Source organism: Dipodomys spectabilis, unplaced genomic scaffold, assembly GCF_019054845.1.
Source record: "Dipodomys spectabilis isolate Male_0828 unplaced genomic scaffold, ASM1905484v1 ptg000581l, whole genome shotgun sequence".
Lineage (NCBI taxonomy): Eukaryota > Metazoa > Chordata > Mammalia > Rodentia > Heteromyidae > Dipodomys > Dipodomys spectabilis.
The window spans coordinates 586710-604862 of NW_024871258.1; positions in this window are offsets into that span (position 1 = coordinate 586710).

Below are 18153 nucleotides of genomic sequence, written 5' to 3' on the forward strand. Positions count from 1 at the left end.
GGCTGACTTCTGAGGATACCAATTGCAAGCAGAAAAGTCTATAGGAGACACTTCTCTAATTAAACAACCAAAAAGCCAGAAGTAGAGCTGTGGTTCAAGTAGAAGAGCGCTAGCCTTGAGCACAAAAGCTCAGAGATAAGAAACCATCTAGACCATGAATTTAAACCCAGGACTGGAACACACATGCATACGCATGCATGAGCGCGCGCGCGCACAGACAAACACACACACACACACACACACACACACATACCAACATAGAGCATTTTCCAGTCAGCCTTCACAAATTCCATCTCTAGCAACTCAATATTTTAAAAAAGAGGGAGAAGGGAAGGAAAGACTTGCTCCAGGAGGTGATATAACCAGTACCAAAATTCCACAGGAGTTCTAAGATGTGGAACAGGATAGAGAGCCTCAGGCAGAAGGTACAGCATGGGCAAAGGTCCTGAAGTGTGGTGTAGAGCAGATGGTGTGGGTGGAATGAAGGTTCTGTGGCTTCAGACAAGTATGGAAGAATATTCAAGGCTGGGTCAAGGTTTGTACTTGAGTCACAAGTAGGGCAGAGGATGGGGTCCCAGAATGGGGCGCAGGGGAGGATTAGCTTGTCTTTTCACCATGGACCCCAGTCATTTCCTGTGTCTGGAAGCCTATTTTTCACAGCTCTGGACCCTCAGGCCTCCTTGGCATGGAGGAGTCAGGGCAAACGCAGGGAAGAAAGCTTGCTTAAGAAAACTTCTAGCCCATAGCCACCAGTGGCTCAACCTCTGTAAATCCTAGCTACTCAGTAGACTGAGATCAGAGATCGTGGGTCAAGCCAGCTCAGCCGAGGAAAGTTAGCGAGATTCTACTTGATGATGAACTACCAAAAGCCAGAAATGGAGATGTGGTTCAATTTATAGAGTGCCAGCCTTGAGGGAAAAAGTTAAGAGACCAGAGCCCAGACCCCTGAGTTCAAGCCCCCGTATTGGCACTTAAAAAATAAAGAAAAGTTTTCAGGAGCTCCTAGTCCACTGTGGTGAAAGGCTAGATCAGCCGAGCGCTGGTGGCTCTCTTCCTAGCTCCTCAGGAGGATGAGATGTGAGGATCGTAGTTCAAAGCCAGCCCGGGCACGAAAGTCCAGGAGACTCTGATCTCCAAGGAACCTCCAAAAACCAGAAGTGATGCTGTGGCTCAAGTGGTAAGCTGAAGATATGGGGCACAGCGCCCAGGAACAGAGTTCAAGCCCCATGACCAACACTTGGCCTGCCTGGACCTCATTCTGTGGCTCTAGGCAGGGTATTTTCAAGTGGGCCTCTGAGGGTCTCCCAATGTCTAGGTGTGCTACAAGTCTTGAGAGCAGCCTCTTTGGAGGCCTTTGCCTACAGAGCAGGCCACAGTACCAGAAAAGGGTTGATCTTTGGGGCACGGAGGTCATTGGTCGGGTCATCAGAATGTCATCAAAGCATGGATGCAGTGTCTATCTGAGTATTAAATCGATGTCTCAGACCATGATTCTGGGCTAGGAGGGGCAGGAGCTGCAAAATGGCACACCATTTAACACCCACTCACACGGGTATCACAAGAGTGAGAATCTGTCAGGCACACCTTGGGTGAGTGTTGAGTTGGGTTCATGAAAGACTTGTAGGCTCAGGAATCCACAGCTGGCTGGGTGCTGCTTGTAGCAGTCGCTATCTCTGGAGTCCCAGGGCTCGGAGCCCTGCTTTTCTCACCAGTGCTCAGGGGGCAGATGAAGGTCTGTAATCATGGGCCAACTACAAAGGAGCATCCCTAGTGTCCTTCCCTTGATCCTGTGGCCCTGTGCTCGGATGGAGGGGCAGGTTCCATGGAACTTACTGTCATGGCCCAGAAACCTCAGCCCAAGAAGGACTTAGGGAGAAACCACTTGATCTGCCTTCAGAGTTTTCTCTGACTAAGCCTTAGGACTGTCCACAGTTGTAGCTCAGCTCATCATTACCACCTTCCTCTGTGTGATGTGTGTGTGTGTGTGTGTGTGTGTGTGTGTGTGTGTGTGTGTGCATGCCTCTTGGTACTAGGGCTTGAACTCAGGGCCTGCGCTATGTCCCTGAATTTTTTCATTCAGGGCTAGCACTCTACCATTTGAGCCACAGCTTTTTTTCCTGATTTAGGGTGGTTATTTGCAGAAGAATGTCTCACAGACTTTTCTAGCTGGGATGCCTCTGAATGGCAATCCTCAGAACTCAGCCTCCTGAGGAGTTAGGAATATGAGAGAATGACCTATTAGCATCTGGCCACATTTTCCTTCTTTGCTAAAACATAGTACCTCTCTCTCCCAGCCGAGCACCCATGTACAGCTATACTTCCTACCTCAGGTGTCAGAAGAAACATACCCTCCCCTGCGGACAAAGAAATGGGATCAGGTTTGGGCTTTATGGTCTCTGCACACTCAGGGCCTGCTGGGAGCTGATATGGATTTCAGAGATCTATGCCAGGGCAAATAGACATCTGTTGGAACAGAAGAGAGGATGAAAAGTTATCTTTGCAGCTGGGCGCTAGTGGCTCATGCCTGTAATCCCAGCTACTCAAGGCTGACAACTGAGGATCTACAAGATTCAAAGATAGCCTGGGCAGACTCTAATCTTCAATGAATCACCAAAATGCTGGCAAGCAGAGCTACCCTAGTTCAAGTGGTTCAGCACCAACCTTGTGCAAACAAGCTAAAGGATACCACCTAGGCTCTGAGTTCAAGCCCCGGAACACACACATATACACACGGGCCTGTGCACATGCACACATCAATATCCTTAGGACAAATCAATGGCTCATACCAGCAATCCCAGCTACTAAAAAGGCTGAGCTCTTAGGGGGGCAGCTTGAAGCCAGTCCAGGTAGGAAAGTCTGTGAGACTCTTCTCTCCACTAAACTACTAAAACAGGTAAAAAGTGAACTATGATTCAAGTGGTAGAGTGTTAGCTCAGGGACAGTGCCTAGGCCCTAAGTTCCAGCTCTGAGATGTTTTTGTTTTTGTTTTAATAAACACCCTTTGCCATCTCAACCCCTACAGGCAATAAATTCAGATTTTGGTCATCCTAGATCTCACTTCAGTTCCTGCCACTTCCACATCACTGCCACAATTGGCTGGTGTGTGGCCAGCACTGGGTTAAGAAGTGAAATTACACAGGGGGGAATAGCCAGGTCAAGGCTAATGCCACAAAACATTGAGGTACTGGACATACCAGTCTCTCATCCCCCATTTCCCTGGCCCTGGAATCTAAAGTCTGTGCCTCTGTATTTTGGGCATCTGGAATTGTCTAGAAGGGCCTGAGGGGCCCAGCTGGGGCCAGAAGATAGACTTGCGTGCGATAAGGTACATTGACATTTCCTAGACAACAACGGATACTTACAAGCCACCTTGGTCTCACCTCCATGTAGTCCCAGATCCTCCTTGTTTGGGCAGCCTTCAGTCAGCTATCAAGCTCAGGTTCGCCAGAGCCACTGGCAACCATCCTACCCCCACTCCACTGCCAGCCTGCTGAGAGGGACATGCAGCACGAGGCCCAGCTGAGGAAAAGGACAGGACATCTCATGAATGAGTGCCACCCCTCCGGAGGCAAGAGGAGAACCTATGCCAGCCAGACCTGATGACCCAGAATCCCCTGGAGGCATACAAAGATATGGACAGCTGGACATGGGCCTCAAAGAAAAGCTGGAATATGCAGGTCTCTGGCGATTTAGGACTCGTTGTAGACACTGATAGGGGGCTAAAGGCAAGGTTGCCGTGGAGGAGGGGCACCATCCAAGGTCAAGAAGAGGTAGACAGGTGCCCAGGAAGGGGACAGAGAAAGATAAGAGAAAAATACACACAAAAACACACAGGGGTATCCCAAGGCCTCCTTAGTCACTGAGAACCTGAACATCCCAACCCCCAAGAAGATGTTACTAGTATCCTCAGACCAAATGTAGAGAAAACTCAGAGCCTCTCACACATCTGGAATGGCTCATAACACAGCATGGCATTTCCTACTGTACACACCGCTACACATAAAACTCAGCTACCTTATTTTTGGTTGTCAGTCATGGGGTTTGAACTTTGGGCCTGTGTGCATTTCCTCAGCTCTTCAGCTGAAGGTGCACACTCTACCACCGGAGCCACAGCACCACTTCCAGTTTTCTGGTGGTTCATTGGAGATAAAGTCTCACAGACTTTCCTGCCCAAGCTGGCTTTGAGCTGCGATCCTCAGCTCTCAGCCTCCTGAGTAGCTAGGATGACATTTGTGAGCCACTGGTAGCACCTGGCTTCAGCCACTTTTCTACAACCAGGGGAAACCCAACTTGTCATGCCACCAACCACATGCAACCCTTCACTTTAGACTTTGACACCAGCATCCCAAACCATTATTCCATGGATGGAGAAAATATAATTGACACTACCCTCCCACCCCTGCTCCCATTCACCCACTTCCTGCCTAAGACAGGCCAAGACCTCTGAGTTCTTGGTAAAGCAGCCCCTACCCTGCTGTGACTTCACACTTGGGCAAACCTGGGGAGTTCTTAGAAATGTCTGTACACTGAGGCCAGCACCTGGTCTCCCAACAACTGCACCCTACTCATTCACCATCTCTTGCAGGCAAGGGATGTCTTTCTGTTTTGTTTTTTTTTTTTTGTTTTTTTGTTTTTTGGTTGAGAGGCTTGAACTCAGGACTTGGGTACTGTCCCTGATGATGATTTTTCCTCTAGGCCGGGGCTCTAACATTTGAGCCACAGCGCCACTTCCGATTGAAGATTGGAGATGAGACTCTCAGGGAACTTTCCTGCCTCGGCTGGGAAACAAGATCCTCTGGATCTCAGGCTCCCAATTAGCCAGGATGATAGGCGTGAGCCACCAGTGCACGGTTTATGGTTTCTCATTCTTTATAATTTCCACCTAGTCCTTCTCTAGACACTACCACCTAGACTCTCCTCTATTTCCCTCAGGGACAGCAAAGGGAGGCTCAGAATCTGGGTAGGGCCATGGGCATTAAAGGGCTCCCTCCACATCTGTACCCCTCTCTAAGCTCTCATCTGCCTCCTCTGGATGGCCTGGTCGTCCGGAGCAGATCAGTCCCAATAGGACTTCTGGAGCCTGCCCTGTATCCCCCTGCCCCAATCAATGGGTACGTGAGGATTTCTGGGGCCAACTCCATGTCCCGGTGGAAGATATTGGGAGTGTTGCTGATAACTGGGTCCAGGGGTGCCCAGGGCAGAAGGAGTGTCCAGATCCTTTCTGTCATAGAAGGAGACACAAAGCATGGATGGATCTACTAAGAACTACAGGGCATAGCCATCCACCTGTCACCAAGGTCCCTTGGAGTGCTGTTTTATGTTGACATTCCTGGGGCTTGAGCTCGGGGCCTGGGCACTGTCCCCAAGCTTCTCTTGCTTGAGGCGATTACTCTTCCACCTGGGCCAAGGTGCCACTTCCGGCTTTTTCTGTGTATGTGGAACCTAGGAATCGAACCCAGGGTTTCCTGTGTGCTAGGCAAGCCCACTACTGCTAAGACACAATCCCAACCCTGGATAGCTCTTCTTCTGTGACCCCTCGGGTCTGTCTTGGGACAGTTTTGAACATCTGTACCGAGTTACCAGCATTCCTGGCTGGAAATGAACACACTCAGCTATGTTGTCCTTTATCTACAGCATCATTGCTCTTTGTGCTCCCTGTCAGATCCTCCTTGTTCAGCAAGATCCCCTTTCAACTGTTGCCTCTAAGAAGTCCACTTCAATTGCTCTGGCAGAGGAGGATCTTCTCCATTCTGCAGGCTGCCAGTCTTGTCTCATTGTGCCTTCCGGCTGGTGTGGTTTGAGAGCACACAAAGGAGAAGGACTGGCTTACACCAACCAATTTCTGAAGGCTCTGATACACTACCCAGGGACTGGTGCTGTATCGCCCTCTGTGAGAGGGCACTAGAAACCCAGACAGTCTGGGGGCAACAAGATTGGGCCATCATTTTTTGTGGGCTTGAACTCAGTATGTGGGAGCTGTATCTCTGAGTTTTGGTGCTCAAGGCTGCTGCCCTACCACTTGAGCCAGAGCTCCACTTCTGGCTTTTTGGTGGTTCCATGGAGAGAAGAGTCTCACCAGCTTTCCAGCTTATGGCTGGCTTTAATCTTTGATCCTCAGATCTCTCCCTACAGAGTAGCCAGGATGTCAAGCATGAGCCTGAGCCAAAGGTAATGGGCAACAGAGCTTTCTTTTTTATTGTGAAAATGTCATACAGAGGGGTTACAATTACATGGGCAAGATAAAGAGTACAGAGCCCTTCTTTTCAGTTTCTGTTTATCTCATGTCAATTAGCAAGCCCTAATTAAAAGTCATTTACAGGGGGTCAAGTTCCTTTCCTAGGTCAGTTAATCTAAGGAGATAAAGAGTCTTTGAAAAGGATAGTTTGAGTTGGCCTAGATGAGTGTGTGTGTGTGTGTGTATGTGTGTGTGTGTGTGTATGTGTGTGTGTGTGAGTGAGAGAGAGAGAGAGAGAGAGAGACAGCCCGACAGACAGACAGAAAGACAGACAGACAGACAGAAAGACAGACAGACAGAGAAAGAGTATGAGTTCCAAGGATACCTACCCCCGTCTCTGCAGTGCCTCATCCTCCTAGTGGAGTGTCTATCCAGGATCCCCACCCCAAAGAAGATGGGTAGGGGAGGGTACATGAGGTCACATCGAGTGGGATGATCTGAATTCTATCCTGCAACTGAAGCCTGGAGAGATAATGGAGAGGAGAGGTTTAGAGGAACATCGAGGGAAGCCCCTTACCTTTGGCTACAAGTACTAGAGAGAAGACTGAATCCATCCTTTCTGGTAGTAAGATAACAAGTGCCAAATATTCATTTATTATTTTTTGTGAGGCCTAGGGCTTGGATTCAGGGCCTTGGTGTCATCCCTGAGCTTCTTTTTAGACTGAGGCTATATAACTTAAGCCACACCACCACATCTGGCTTTTTTTCTGGAGGGGGGGAGTTGGCTTATGGGAGATAAGTCTCTCACAGACTCTCCTGCCTGGGCTGGCTTTGAGTCACGACCATCAAAACTCAGCCTCCCAAATATCCAGGATGACTGGTGGGATCCACCGGCACCTGACTGCCACCATCCATTTATAATCCCCTAAGGCCAGTGCCGGGCCACCTGCACTGCACCCCCATGGTTGTGAGTGGGAAGCAGACATGGGTGGGTTTAATACTTGAACAGCCTACCTACCTTTGAACATTGTTCCGGGTCAGTTTGATGGAGGCTTTCTCCTTATTCACAGCAATCACTTGGCTCTGTCACAATAACAAATGTCCTCTAAGAGGTGTCAGGTCTGGGGTCTTTTCTCTGCACACCAGCCCCCCCTCCCAAAAAAAAGACACATCCCAGCCAACAAAGTAGAGAAAGAGTGAATTCATTTTTTTTAATAGCCAAGGTCTGGCCAGATAAGGGGTGGTGAGAATCAGAGGCCTGGGATTGTGCTGGGTGGTGGGAAACCCAACGCCTCCTTATCCATTTTCCTTTCACTATCTTAACAAAGGGTAGTGGGGAAGGACTCATGGGATGGATGGAAAATGAATAACCATCATGATCTAGCCCTGGCACAGAGGGGCTTACCTCAGGGAGCTAGTTCAATCAAGTTAGGACATTCAAGTACAATCTCATATGGGATCCCCTGAACTGATTTGCATTTCTTTTATGACCAGTGATGCTGAGCATCTCCCTTCTCTTTCTGAGAGGCCACACTATTACAGGTTTGTAGTGTCTCAACAGAGGCATAGAAACTTGTAATATTGTGTTCTTTGTAGTAAATTCACTTCACTTGGAGCTTCCAATGACTCCTATAATTTATAGTAAAGGTTTATACTATTTCCCTTACTGATAAAAAAAAAAACACTGATTTTCTAAAAGCATATGAAAAAATCCCTTTGTCAGGGGTCCCTGTGAATACTAAGGAAAATTTTTTACTGGGAAATTTTATTTGATTTCTTGTTCTTTACATCACTTAAACACATGTTGAATTTGGGGTTTCCCCACCAAATCTTCAACAAACCAGAGACTATGTAGCTTCATTGGATTTTGCTTCAAAAGTTACAAAATATTTTGACATATTTTTGATTTGGTGTTTTGGGCATTTTTGGCTTTTGGAATGCTAGTGGGCCAGTACTCAGGCTTGAACTGAGGTCCTAGAGCTCTCTCTTAGATTATTTTACTCAATGCGGTCACTGTGCAACTCAAAACACATCTCCACCTCTGGCCTTTTGCTACTTAATTGAAGATAAGATTCATGAGGCTTTATTAGCTTTGGTTGGCATCAAACTGTGTTCCTCAGATCCCACCCTCCTGAGCAGCTAAGATTATAAGAATGACCCATAACCTGGATATATTGTGCTCCCTATGAAACCTAAACAAGGGCACATAATTCTGAAGCATGTGTGTATGGTTATGTTTTTCTAAATTAGTTAGAAAAATATAGCCCTTTCTGTGTGTGTGAATGTGCTGAGGGAAATGAGGATGAATCTTCTGATTTTGAAGAAAGATTTCACCTAGGGCTTTTCACACACTGAGCTACGCTGTACAGCATTCTTGAGACCAAAGATGAGGTAAATGATGTCATCATCCCATTCATCTACACCCCTTGCTAACATATGCATACACTGTGGAGTTGTCATGAGTATTTTGTGTATGAGAGCCAGTACTGAGGCTTGAATTCAGGACCTAGATACTGTCCCTTAGCTTTTGTATGCGATGGTAGCACACTATCATTTGAAACACAGCTCAGCTTTCTTCTTTTACTGTTTAATTGGAGGTAAGATTGTAATCTGCTATCCACTGAAGTGCCAAGCCTCAATCCCCTGGTGAAAATCACAACTGGTGTGCAAAGAAGAAAGTTGACTTTGATTCAGAAACCTCAAAGATACCAAGTTTTAAAGGACAAAACTTCTCTTTGTGCCAACGTCCAGTTACTTTTTAACTTGTGTATCTTCCTCCCAGTTATACTAGAAGGATCAGTACCAATGGGGGGAGAAAAGGAAGTTAACTCTATACTTCTCTTTTTCTGAACTAACAGGACACACATGGGACTGGCTAAGTTCCACTTGGTAATGTAAACATGACAGACAAAAAGTGGAGATATATCTATACAATTTCATGGAAATTTTGTGAGGATGCTTATATGCATCTGTCCAAATAAATGCACAATGGCTCATGCCACTAATCCTACTAATCAGGAGGGTGAGATCTGAAGATCACAGTTTGAACCTAGTCTACTTTGTAAAATTCTAAAGACACTTATCTTCAATTAACCAGCCAAAGGCCAGAATTGAACCTGGGGCTCAATTGGTAAAGTGCTAGAAATGGGACAGCACTCAGGCCCCAAATATAAGTTCAAGTTGCGTCCTTTCTTCTGTCTATATTCCTTTAAAGACCTGCAAGACAGTGATTTTCTAGGTGAGGGTTGATGTTGGCTCATTCCTTTAATCCTAGTCTCTCATCAAGCAAATTGCTAAGGCTCCACTAGCTTATGAGGCAAATTAAATGTTCTGGCAGCCCAGTCCTAAGGAATTAGCTGGGGAGTGCACTTCTTTTTCTCAAGCCAAGCTCCTTTGATAAGACCCCAGTGAAACAGTCTCAGAGACGTACCAAGTATTCCAATATTATGCCAGGGGGTCTCAGCCCTGGGTTTGAAGGAGGAACACTCACTTTTTTTTGTCGCTCATGGGGCTTGAACTCTGGGCTTGGTTGCTATCCCTCAGCCCTTCAGCTCAAGGAAAGAACTCTACCACTTGAGCCATAGTACCACTTCCAGTTTTCTAGTGGTTTATTGGAGATAAGTGTCTCATGGACTTTCCTGCTGGGGCTGGATTTAAACTGTGGTCCTCAGATCTCTGCCTCCTGAGTAGCTAGGATGACAGGTATGATTCACTGGCACCTGGCTTAGGAACACTCACTTTTTAAACAGAATATCCAGCAACTGCTCCATTGTACCCCACTGTCTATAGTGGTGGAGTAAGTTTCCAACATGGAAGGGATCACTTTTCTGGTAGGCAGGGACCAGGTCCATTATCAGAATTTGCAGCAAACATGAGTCTAGGTCCCATATATTATAAGGCATATTCAGGGTTTGGTCTGACTCATTTTGACACTGAGGTGGTAAAAAGGAATGGATCTTTGAAACATGGAAATGGGAGTACACCTCAAATTGAGTAATTGTAATAGAGTGGATTGAAAACTACACAGTAAATATTTTCTCAGTCTACACATACAAACACACACAAGAAGAAGGTTTTAGTGTGGACTAGGATGAGATTAAAGAAGTTTCCTGTCATAATTGTACCTGGCCTGAGTTGCCTTGTGATTCCCTTGGTTTCTTCTTATAAAAAGGCTTGAGACACTGTATTCGTGGTTTGGCACTGATCCAATGTCTACAGCATCGAGTGAGGCACTCACACTTCTCATGACTGAGACCTGAGTCCCTTGAACTTTGAAAACAACACAGGAACATCTTTCTTTTTCCTGAGCCACAGGCCAAGTGAGCTGGCTTTAGCTGACTGTCAGTTACATTCACCTGGCTCTCAGAGTTCCACATTCTATTCCATTGTGAGGGAGGTAGTGTCATCTCTTGGAGACGAATGATCTAAGCTGCCTGCTCACATAAGACCATCCCAAAGACAAACTGGAGGCTGAAATAGCTCTTTCTACATCACTCTATACACATGTGGACATTGTCAAATCCCAACATCCTCAGCTAGGCCTAGATACCGGCATGGCCTCAGCTTCAAAGAGCGTTTCCAAGGTCAGATCCATGCCTTACTTCTCACTTATTTCCCTCATCCTGCACAAATCATTTTGCCTCTCAGGACCCTCTCAGGCTTTCATGTGCTTCTCACATCTATTTTTGACATCTATTTCCGAGCACATTGTTAGGTTTTTGTTTCCTAATCTTCTGTTTGCTCTTGAAGCCCCTGTGTGCTGTCATCTTAAAAAAAGGTAAGTACTTAGAGGTGTGAAAATCAAACAAGTATTGAAAAACAAACATTACACATACAGTCAGACATTTTTACAGGTGTACATTCTTGTAAGATAAAAGAGTATTTTTGATAATTTTGTTATATTTTATGACAGAGGGGAAGGGGAGAAAGGAAAAGGTGCTGCATTGTCTTCTCATAATGCAATGATTATTATTTAAAAATAGTATAGTTGAAGGAATATAAGATTTAAAGGTAAAAACTGTGCTCCTGTTCTTTTCATAAGCTAGTCATTTTAAAAGTATTTCTCACTAAAGTCTTGTGGTCTGTGTCCCATGAACTATCCTCCTCCTTCAAAATAATCAAGGAAAAACCTTTACAAATAAGTAGGCTGTTTTCCAATCTCTGGATAAGAATTTAAGGTACAACATTGTCTGCGATTTTATGCATGTACATGTGTGTGGGAGTGTGTGTGTGTATGTGTGTGAATGTGTCTGTACATATATGTGTGGGAGTGTGTGTGTGTATGTGTGAGAATGTGTGTCTGTGCATATGTGTGTTTTAGGAATTGAACTCAGTGACTAAATGAAATGCAGAAGCATCTTTTCCTTGACTGTAGTGCTCTACCAATTTTGCCACAGTTCCACTGCACACTTTTTTGCAGTGAACTGCAGAGGAGAGGCTCATAAAATTTCCTGCTTAGGTTGAACTAAATCTCAAGTCTCAACTTCCTGATTAGCTAGAGTTATAATTATGAGCCTCCAGAACCTGGTGATAAAGCATTGTTACTGGAGTCATTGGGGTTGCAAGTTTCAGTCCAGCTTCACAACATTCTATATCATAAAACAGCAACAGAAAAACCCTAAGTTAAAATACAATAATAACATGTAATTACAATACAATTTAGTGATATAGTCTGCTAGCAAAACTTTCAGGAAACCTTGGTCTTAATGATTCAGCAACACAAAATCAAACAAAATGAGAATTTCAGTAGACTCTACGAATTTTTTAATTCCATCTTATTAATTTCAAAACATAAGAAACAAAAGCATTCATACTTATAAGGAGAATGTAAAAAAGATAAAAGATGGCAGATTAGGAGGAAAATTCTACACTGAAGGAACATTTTGTCATGGTGAATATATGGTGGTATTCTCATGGTGAATATATGATAATGTTCTTCAGAGCAGCAATAGATAAATATATATTTACTACACATAGTCTAACTTGTCTATCCTTACCAACTTCTAATCTTCTAGCACACGTTATCAATATATTCCAAAAAATAACTAGCAGAGTCAGGAGGTTGCCAAAATACATAAGCTTCAATGTGTTAGGTGATAAACGTGCTAATTGTATTGACTATTCTATATATTGAACATCTAGGGTGTTATCATTGTATCTCTAAATATGTACAAACACTACTTCAAAGTGAAACGAAATACAAGAAGGGTTTGAAGGCATATGCCTGTAAACATAGCTATTTGGGACAAGAGTTCAAGACCAGTGTAGTTTTATCTGCAATGCTCCCCAACCACTGTCTCTGCATGATGGAATATGTCTATCATCCCAGGTCCATGGGGATCTGAGAGCAGGAAGATTTCAATTCCATGCCATACTAGGCAAGAACTTCCACATGGCTCCATCTCAACCAAAGAAGGTTTAACACTGGCTAAGACCTATCTCCCCTACCCAGGTGAAAATGAAAATAAGAGCATTGTAGTATAAGAAACAAACAATATTGAGGGAGTTCCAGGGAGATGGTGGAGGAGAAGCTGGAGGCTAAACAAGCTCTTGCATAGAAAGCAGTTTTAGAGTTCCAGTGAACAGTCCTAAGCCAGAGAACCACACCAAGTATGCCATCACAGGACAGAGAGTTAGGCCAGAGTGGGAAAATCCAGGCAAGGAGACAGATCTGAGCTCTTGCCAGCAGCCTCCACCACCACGGCGACAGCCATGATGGCAGTGGCCGACCCCCCATACCTGAATCACAGAGAGTGCGGGACAAAGGATCCAGACGTAGCAGGCGAGCAGATTCTACTCAACACCAGCAAGAACCGACAAGGAACAGACATCTTCATCCTGCAGTTCACAAACCAGAGACCACCCAGGAACCTAGAAGCCTGACATCCTCACTCCTTCTCAGGGAGCAGAGGAGGGAAGGCCACCCCTCCCCCCCAGTACTGGAGATCTCCATCTTGGATAACGACAAAGCTTGGCGGAGCTGCAAGCTCCAATTCAGGCCTTGGAAGAAAACAATACAGTCATTTAGCAGGTCACAAGAAGCTAACCTGACCTGACCTGCCAGACTCAGCTACATCCAGGGAAGTCACCCCGCTCAGGTGCCAGCCCTAGGAATGGCTTTCTTCACTGGGTAATCAGAGCCAGAGGCTGCCCCTCCCTTTAGCAGCTTTGACAATCAATTGAAATTCAATAAACAGAAACTCTGAGAATGGCTCCAGGCTGGGCTCTGTGAGTTTCTCACAAACTAGCCCCCAGGAAAAGCTACTGTTTGATGAAATGCTTCAACTCTACCCAGAACCTAGCCTCATCACAGGATCTCCAAACTTGAGGAAAAAGCCATCTCCCTCTTTTGTGATACTCAGAGCAGATCTACCTCCCATTGAACTAACCTGGGAGGAGGATCGCAAAATCCTGGGTAAAGCAGAGCATTTTTTTGCCTGTTCGAACAAACGGACTTAAGAAATCAACCAAGAAATAGGACCACAAGCAGACCAGAGTCTCCAACAAGAGGCTGCTTACAGACACAAGGGAGATACAGGATTTTGCCCACCCCTCCCAAAAAAAAATCAAAGAACTTTTTTTCTTCTTCTTCTTTTTTTAACTTTTATAATTTTTTTTTTCTTTTCTAAAACTTTTTTAAATTTTTAATTTTTACCTTTTTTGAAAAAGATTGTTTTCTAGTAACTTTTTTTCCTCTTATAATTTTTATTTTAGGGATACATGTGTGTGCGTTTTTCTTTCTTTTTTTTTCTTTCTTTTTCTAAAAATATTTTTCTTTTTGTTTTTTGTTTAGCTCTACTGAACTTCTGATCTTTTTTTTTCTTCCTTTCTTATCCTTTTCACCTTTTCTTCTCTTTTGTTCTTCTTTTGTGACTTAATTATTGTTCTGCACATCCTCAGATAAACCCGGAGTTGACTATTAGACCCTATCCCCCATTGCGTACACACGTAATCCACAAATTTATTACTCATTTCAAAACTTAAATTCCTTAATAGCAGTACAACTTCTTTATACCTTTATAATATTTTAAGTATTTTTATTTTTAAGTTTTTCACATCTCCTTTATATCCCTCCCCTTCTCTCATTATATTCACTTTCTTCTCTGAATAGTTTGTTTTCTGTTTACATGATATTAATTTTTCCTCTTCTATTTTTTCTGGTCTCTTTTCTTTTCCCTTTCTTCTTTTTTTCTCTCTTTCTACTTTCATCTTATCCAACCTATTTCCTGCTTTGAGATTATTAGGACTTAGTTAACTCTCCCTGTGCCTTCCCATATCTCTCTATTCCTATTTTTTACCCACATCTCTCCCTAACCCTAATAATTTCTGGTTTTCTAAATGTTTCTTTGCGGTTGGTAGTGCATTAATATATAATTGCTTGATGTTGAATAGATGTATCTGTTGAACTACATTGTATCTGCAGACTATTCACTGTGCATATTCAGACTTTGGTTGATGCTTGCCTTAAGAAAGTGTTCTAGACAAAACTGGTGTTATTTTCATCCCAAACGTGCAGAGTAAGCCGGAAAAACACAAGAAAAATGGCAAGTCCCGGTATCTCAACTCCCACTCATGATAATAAGGGGAAAGAACAGATAATGAGTAATCCAGAAGACAGTTCACAAATAGCTCTACAAACACTGCTGGCAAACATGATAAATGAAAAGATTGAAAACATTTAAAGGACTCTGTATGAGCGTGATAGGGAGAGAGAGGAGGCAAACCAAAGGTCAATGCAGGAAAAGACTGAAAACCTACAAAGGAATCTGTATGAGTGTGATAGGGGGAGAGAGCAGGCAATCCAAAGGTTTATACAGGAATATCATGAGCATGAGGAAGCTACTCAAAAACTGATACAGGATTTGCTTGAACAGATTGAGAATACTCAAAGAAAAAGGCAGGAATGGAGTGAATATGCTGAGGACACTAAAAGAGAACTACAGGAATGGCATGAACGGGAGCGGGAGGAGGCTAAGCAAAGAGTAATACAGGAATTGAGAGAGCAAGACAAGAATACACAAAGATCACTAAAGGCATTCATGGGATCCATTAACAAAGAGCTGGAGGAAGTAAGGGAGACCACAAAGGGAATGCTGAGTGGAACCCAACAGAAGGAAAGGGAGTCCAAGGAAACCATAACCAATCAACTAAGTGATTTGAGAATAAACACTAAACACCAAATTAAAGAAGTGAAGAAGTTCATACAAGATCTAAAACAAAGCTTCAACAAAGAATTTGAAGCCATCAAAGCTGAACAATTAGAAGGAAAAGAAATAATAAAGTAGAAAGTCTTGACAGCAGGTTAGGCCATGCAGAAGATCGAATCTCAGGGATTGAAGACAGTCTAGATATTATAGAGAAAGACCATACAACCATGCAAGACAAGCCCAAAAATATGATAGATCTATCCAACACTTGGAAGACACCATCAGAAGGTGTAATCTAAGGATAATGGTTGTAGAGGAGCACCTAGAAACATAAGTTAATGGTCTAGGAAATTTGTTTAACAGGATCCTAGCAGAGAACTTCCTAAACATGCAAAAAGATAGGCCTATTCAGATACAAGAAGCTGTTAGAGCTCCAAATAGACCAGACCAGAATAGGACATCCCACTGTCACATTATAATCCACACAGGATCAGTCCAGAACAAGGAAAAGATCCTTAAAGCTGTCAGGGAGAAAAGGTTAATCACCTATAAAGGGAAACCAATTAGAATCACCTCAGATTTCTCAGCAGAGACAATCAAAGCAAGAAGAGACTAGAATGATATATGCCATGCCCTAAAAACAAACAAATACCAACCAAGAATACTGTACCCAGCTAAACTCTCCTTCATAACTGAAGGCCAAATAAAACCCTTCCATAGCAAAGAAAAATTGAAGCAATCTTCTCCACCAAACTAGCCCTACAAAAGATTCTTAAAGATGTCCTACACATAGAAAACCAACAAGACCAAAATAAAGGCCAAGAAAATGTACCCAAACTGAGAATCCAAAACCATTAGAAGAACACAGTTTTCACAGTCCCCAAGAAGGTGGATAACATGGCAGGAAATCCCAAATACCTCTCAGTCCTATCTATCAACATTAACGGACTTAACTCTCCAATTACGCGACATAGACTGTCTAGTTGAATAAAAAAAAACAAGATCCTTCTATATGCTGCCTTCAAGAGTCACATCTTGCACATAGAAACAAACAAATTTTCGATGTTAAAGGCTGGAACGAAATCTACCAAGCAAACGGCCCCCATAAACAGGCGGGAGTTGCAATCCTAATATCAGCACCACATGGATCATTTTCTAAAGTAGAACACATTTTAGGCCACAAAGCAAACTTGTCCAAATTCAGAAACATTGAAATTATATCTTTCATTCTCTATGAACACAAGGGATTAAAATTAGAACTCAACACCAAAAGCCATCAAAGAAAATCCGGAAACACATGGAGTCTGAAGAACACACTGCTGAATCACGAGTGGGTCATGGAAGAGATTAGAAAGGAAATTCAAATGTTCATGCTATTCAACAAAAATGAACACACAAATTACCAGCTCCTCTGGGACACAGCAAAGGCAGTACTCAGAGGCAAGTTTATAGCTCTGAGCTCCTACATCAACAAATAGGAGAGATTTGAAACCAACAATTTAATGACATATCTAAACCTTCTTGAAAAAGAATAGCAAGATGAACCCCAATCCAGTAGACGGAAAGAAATTATTAAAATTAAATCAGAATTAAATGAATTAGAATCCAATAAACAATGGAGAGAATCAACAAAACAAATAGTTGATTCTTTCAAAACATTAACAAAATTGAGAGACCCATAGCAAATCTTATCAGAAAAAGAAGAGAACACACCCAAATAAATAAACTGAGAGATGAGAATGGAAACAACACCACGGAAACAACCAAGATTCAGAACATTATAAGGGAATACTTCTCAAAATTTATGCTAATAAGTTTGAGAACTTAGCAGTAATGGACCTTTTCCCTCAAATATTGACATGCCAAAACTAAACCAAGATGAGTTAAACTATTTTAACAGGCACATATCAAGCATTGAAATAGAAACAGCAATAAGAGACCTCCCAGCTAAGAAAATTCCAGGAACAGATGGTTTTACAACAGAATTCTACAAGGCCTTCAAAGCAGAGCTCACACCAATACTCCTCCAACTCTTCAATGAAATTGAAAGAGAAAGTTCACTACCGAACACATTCTATGAAGCCATCATAACCCTCATCCCAAAACCAGGCAGGGACTCATCAAAGAAAGAGAACTATAGACCCATTTCATTGATGAACATTGATGCAATACTTCTCAACAAAATTTTGGCCAATCGACTTCAACAATTCACCCAAAAAATCATAGAACACGATCAAGCAGGATTCATGTCAAGGATGCAAACTTGGTTCAATATATGCAAATCAAATAATATTATTCATCACATCAACAGGAGCAAGAATAAGAACCACATGGTTATCTCAATAGATGCAGAAAAAGCATTCGACAAGATGCAACACCCCTTTATGATGAAGGGTTTGGAAAAATTAGGAATCCATGGAACATTCCTCAGTACAATAAAGGCTGTATATGACAAACCTACAGCCAGCATTATACTTAATGATGAAAAACTAAAGCCATTTCCTTTAACTCAGAAACAAGACAAGGATGTCCACTCTCTCCACTTCTCTTCAATCTGGTATTAGAATGCCTAGCTACAGCAATAAGACAAGATGCAGACATAATGGGGATCCAAATAAGGAAATAGAAGTAAAACTCTCCCTCTTTGCAGATGACATGATCTTGTATTTAAAGAATCCCATAGACTCCACTCCCAAATTACTGAAGCTGATTCAAAACTTTGGCAAAGTAGGAGGGTATAAAATTAACCCCCAAAAATCAATGGCTTTTCTGTATGCCAACAATGAGAAAAGTTTTGGTGAAATTAGAAAATCAACTCCATTTGTAATAGCC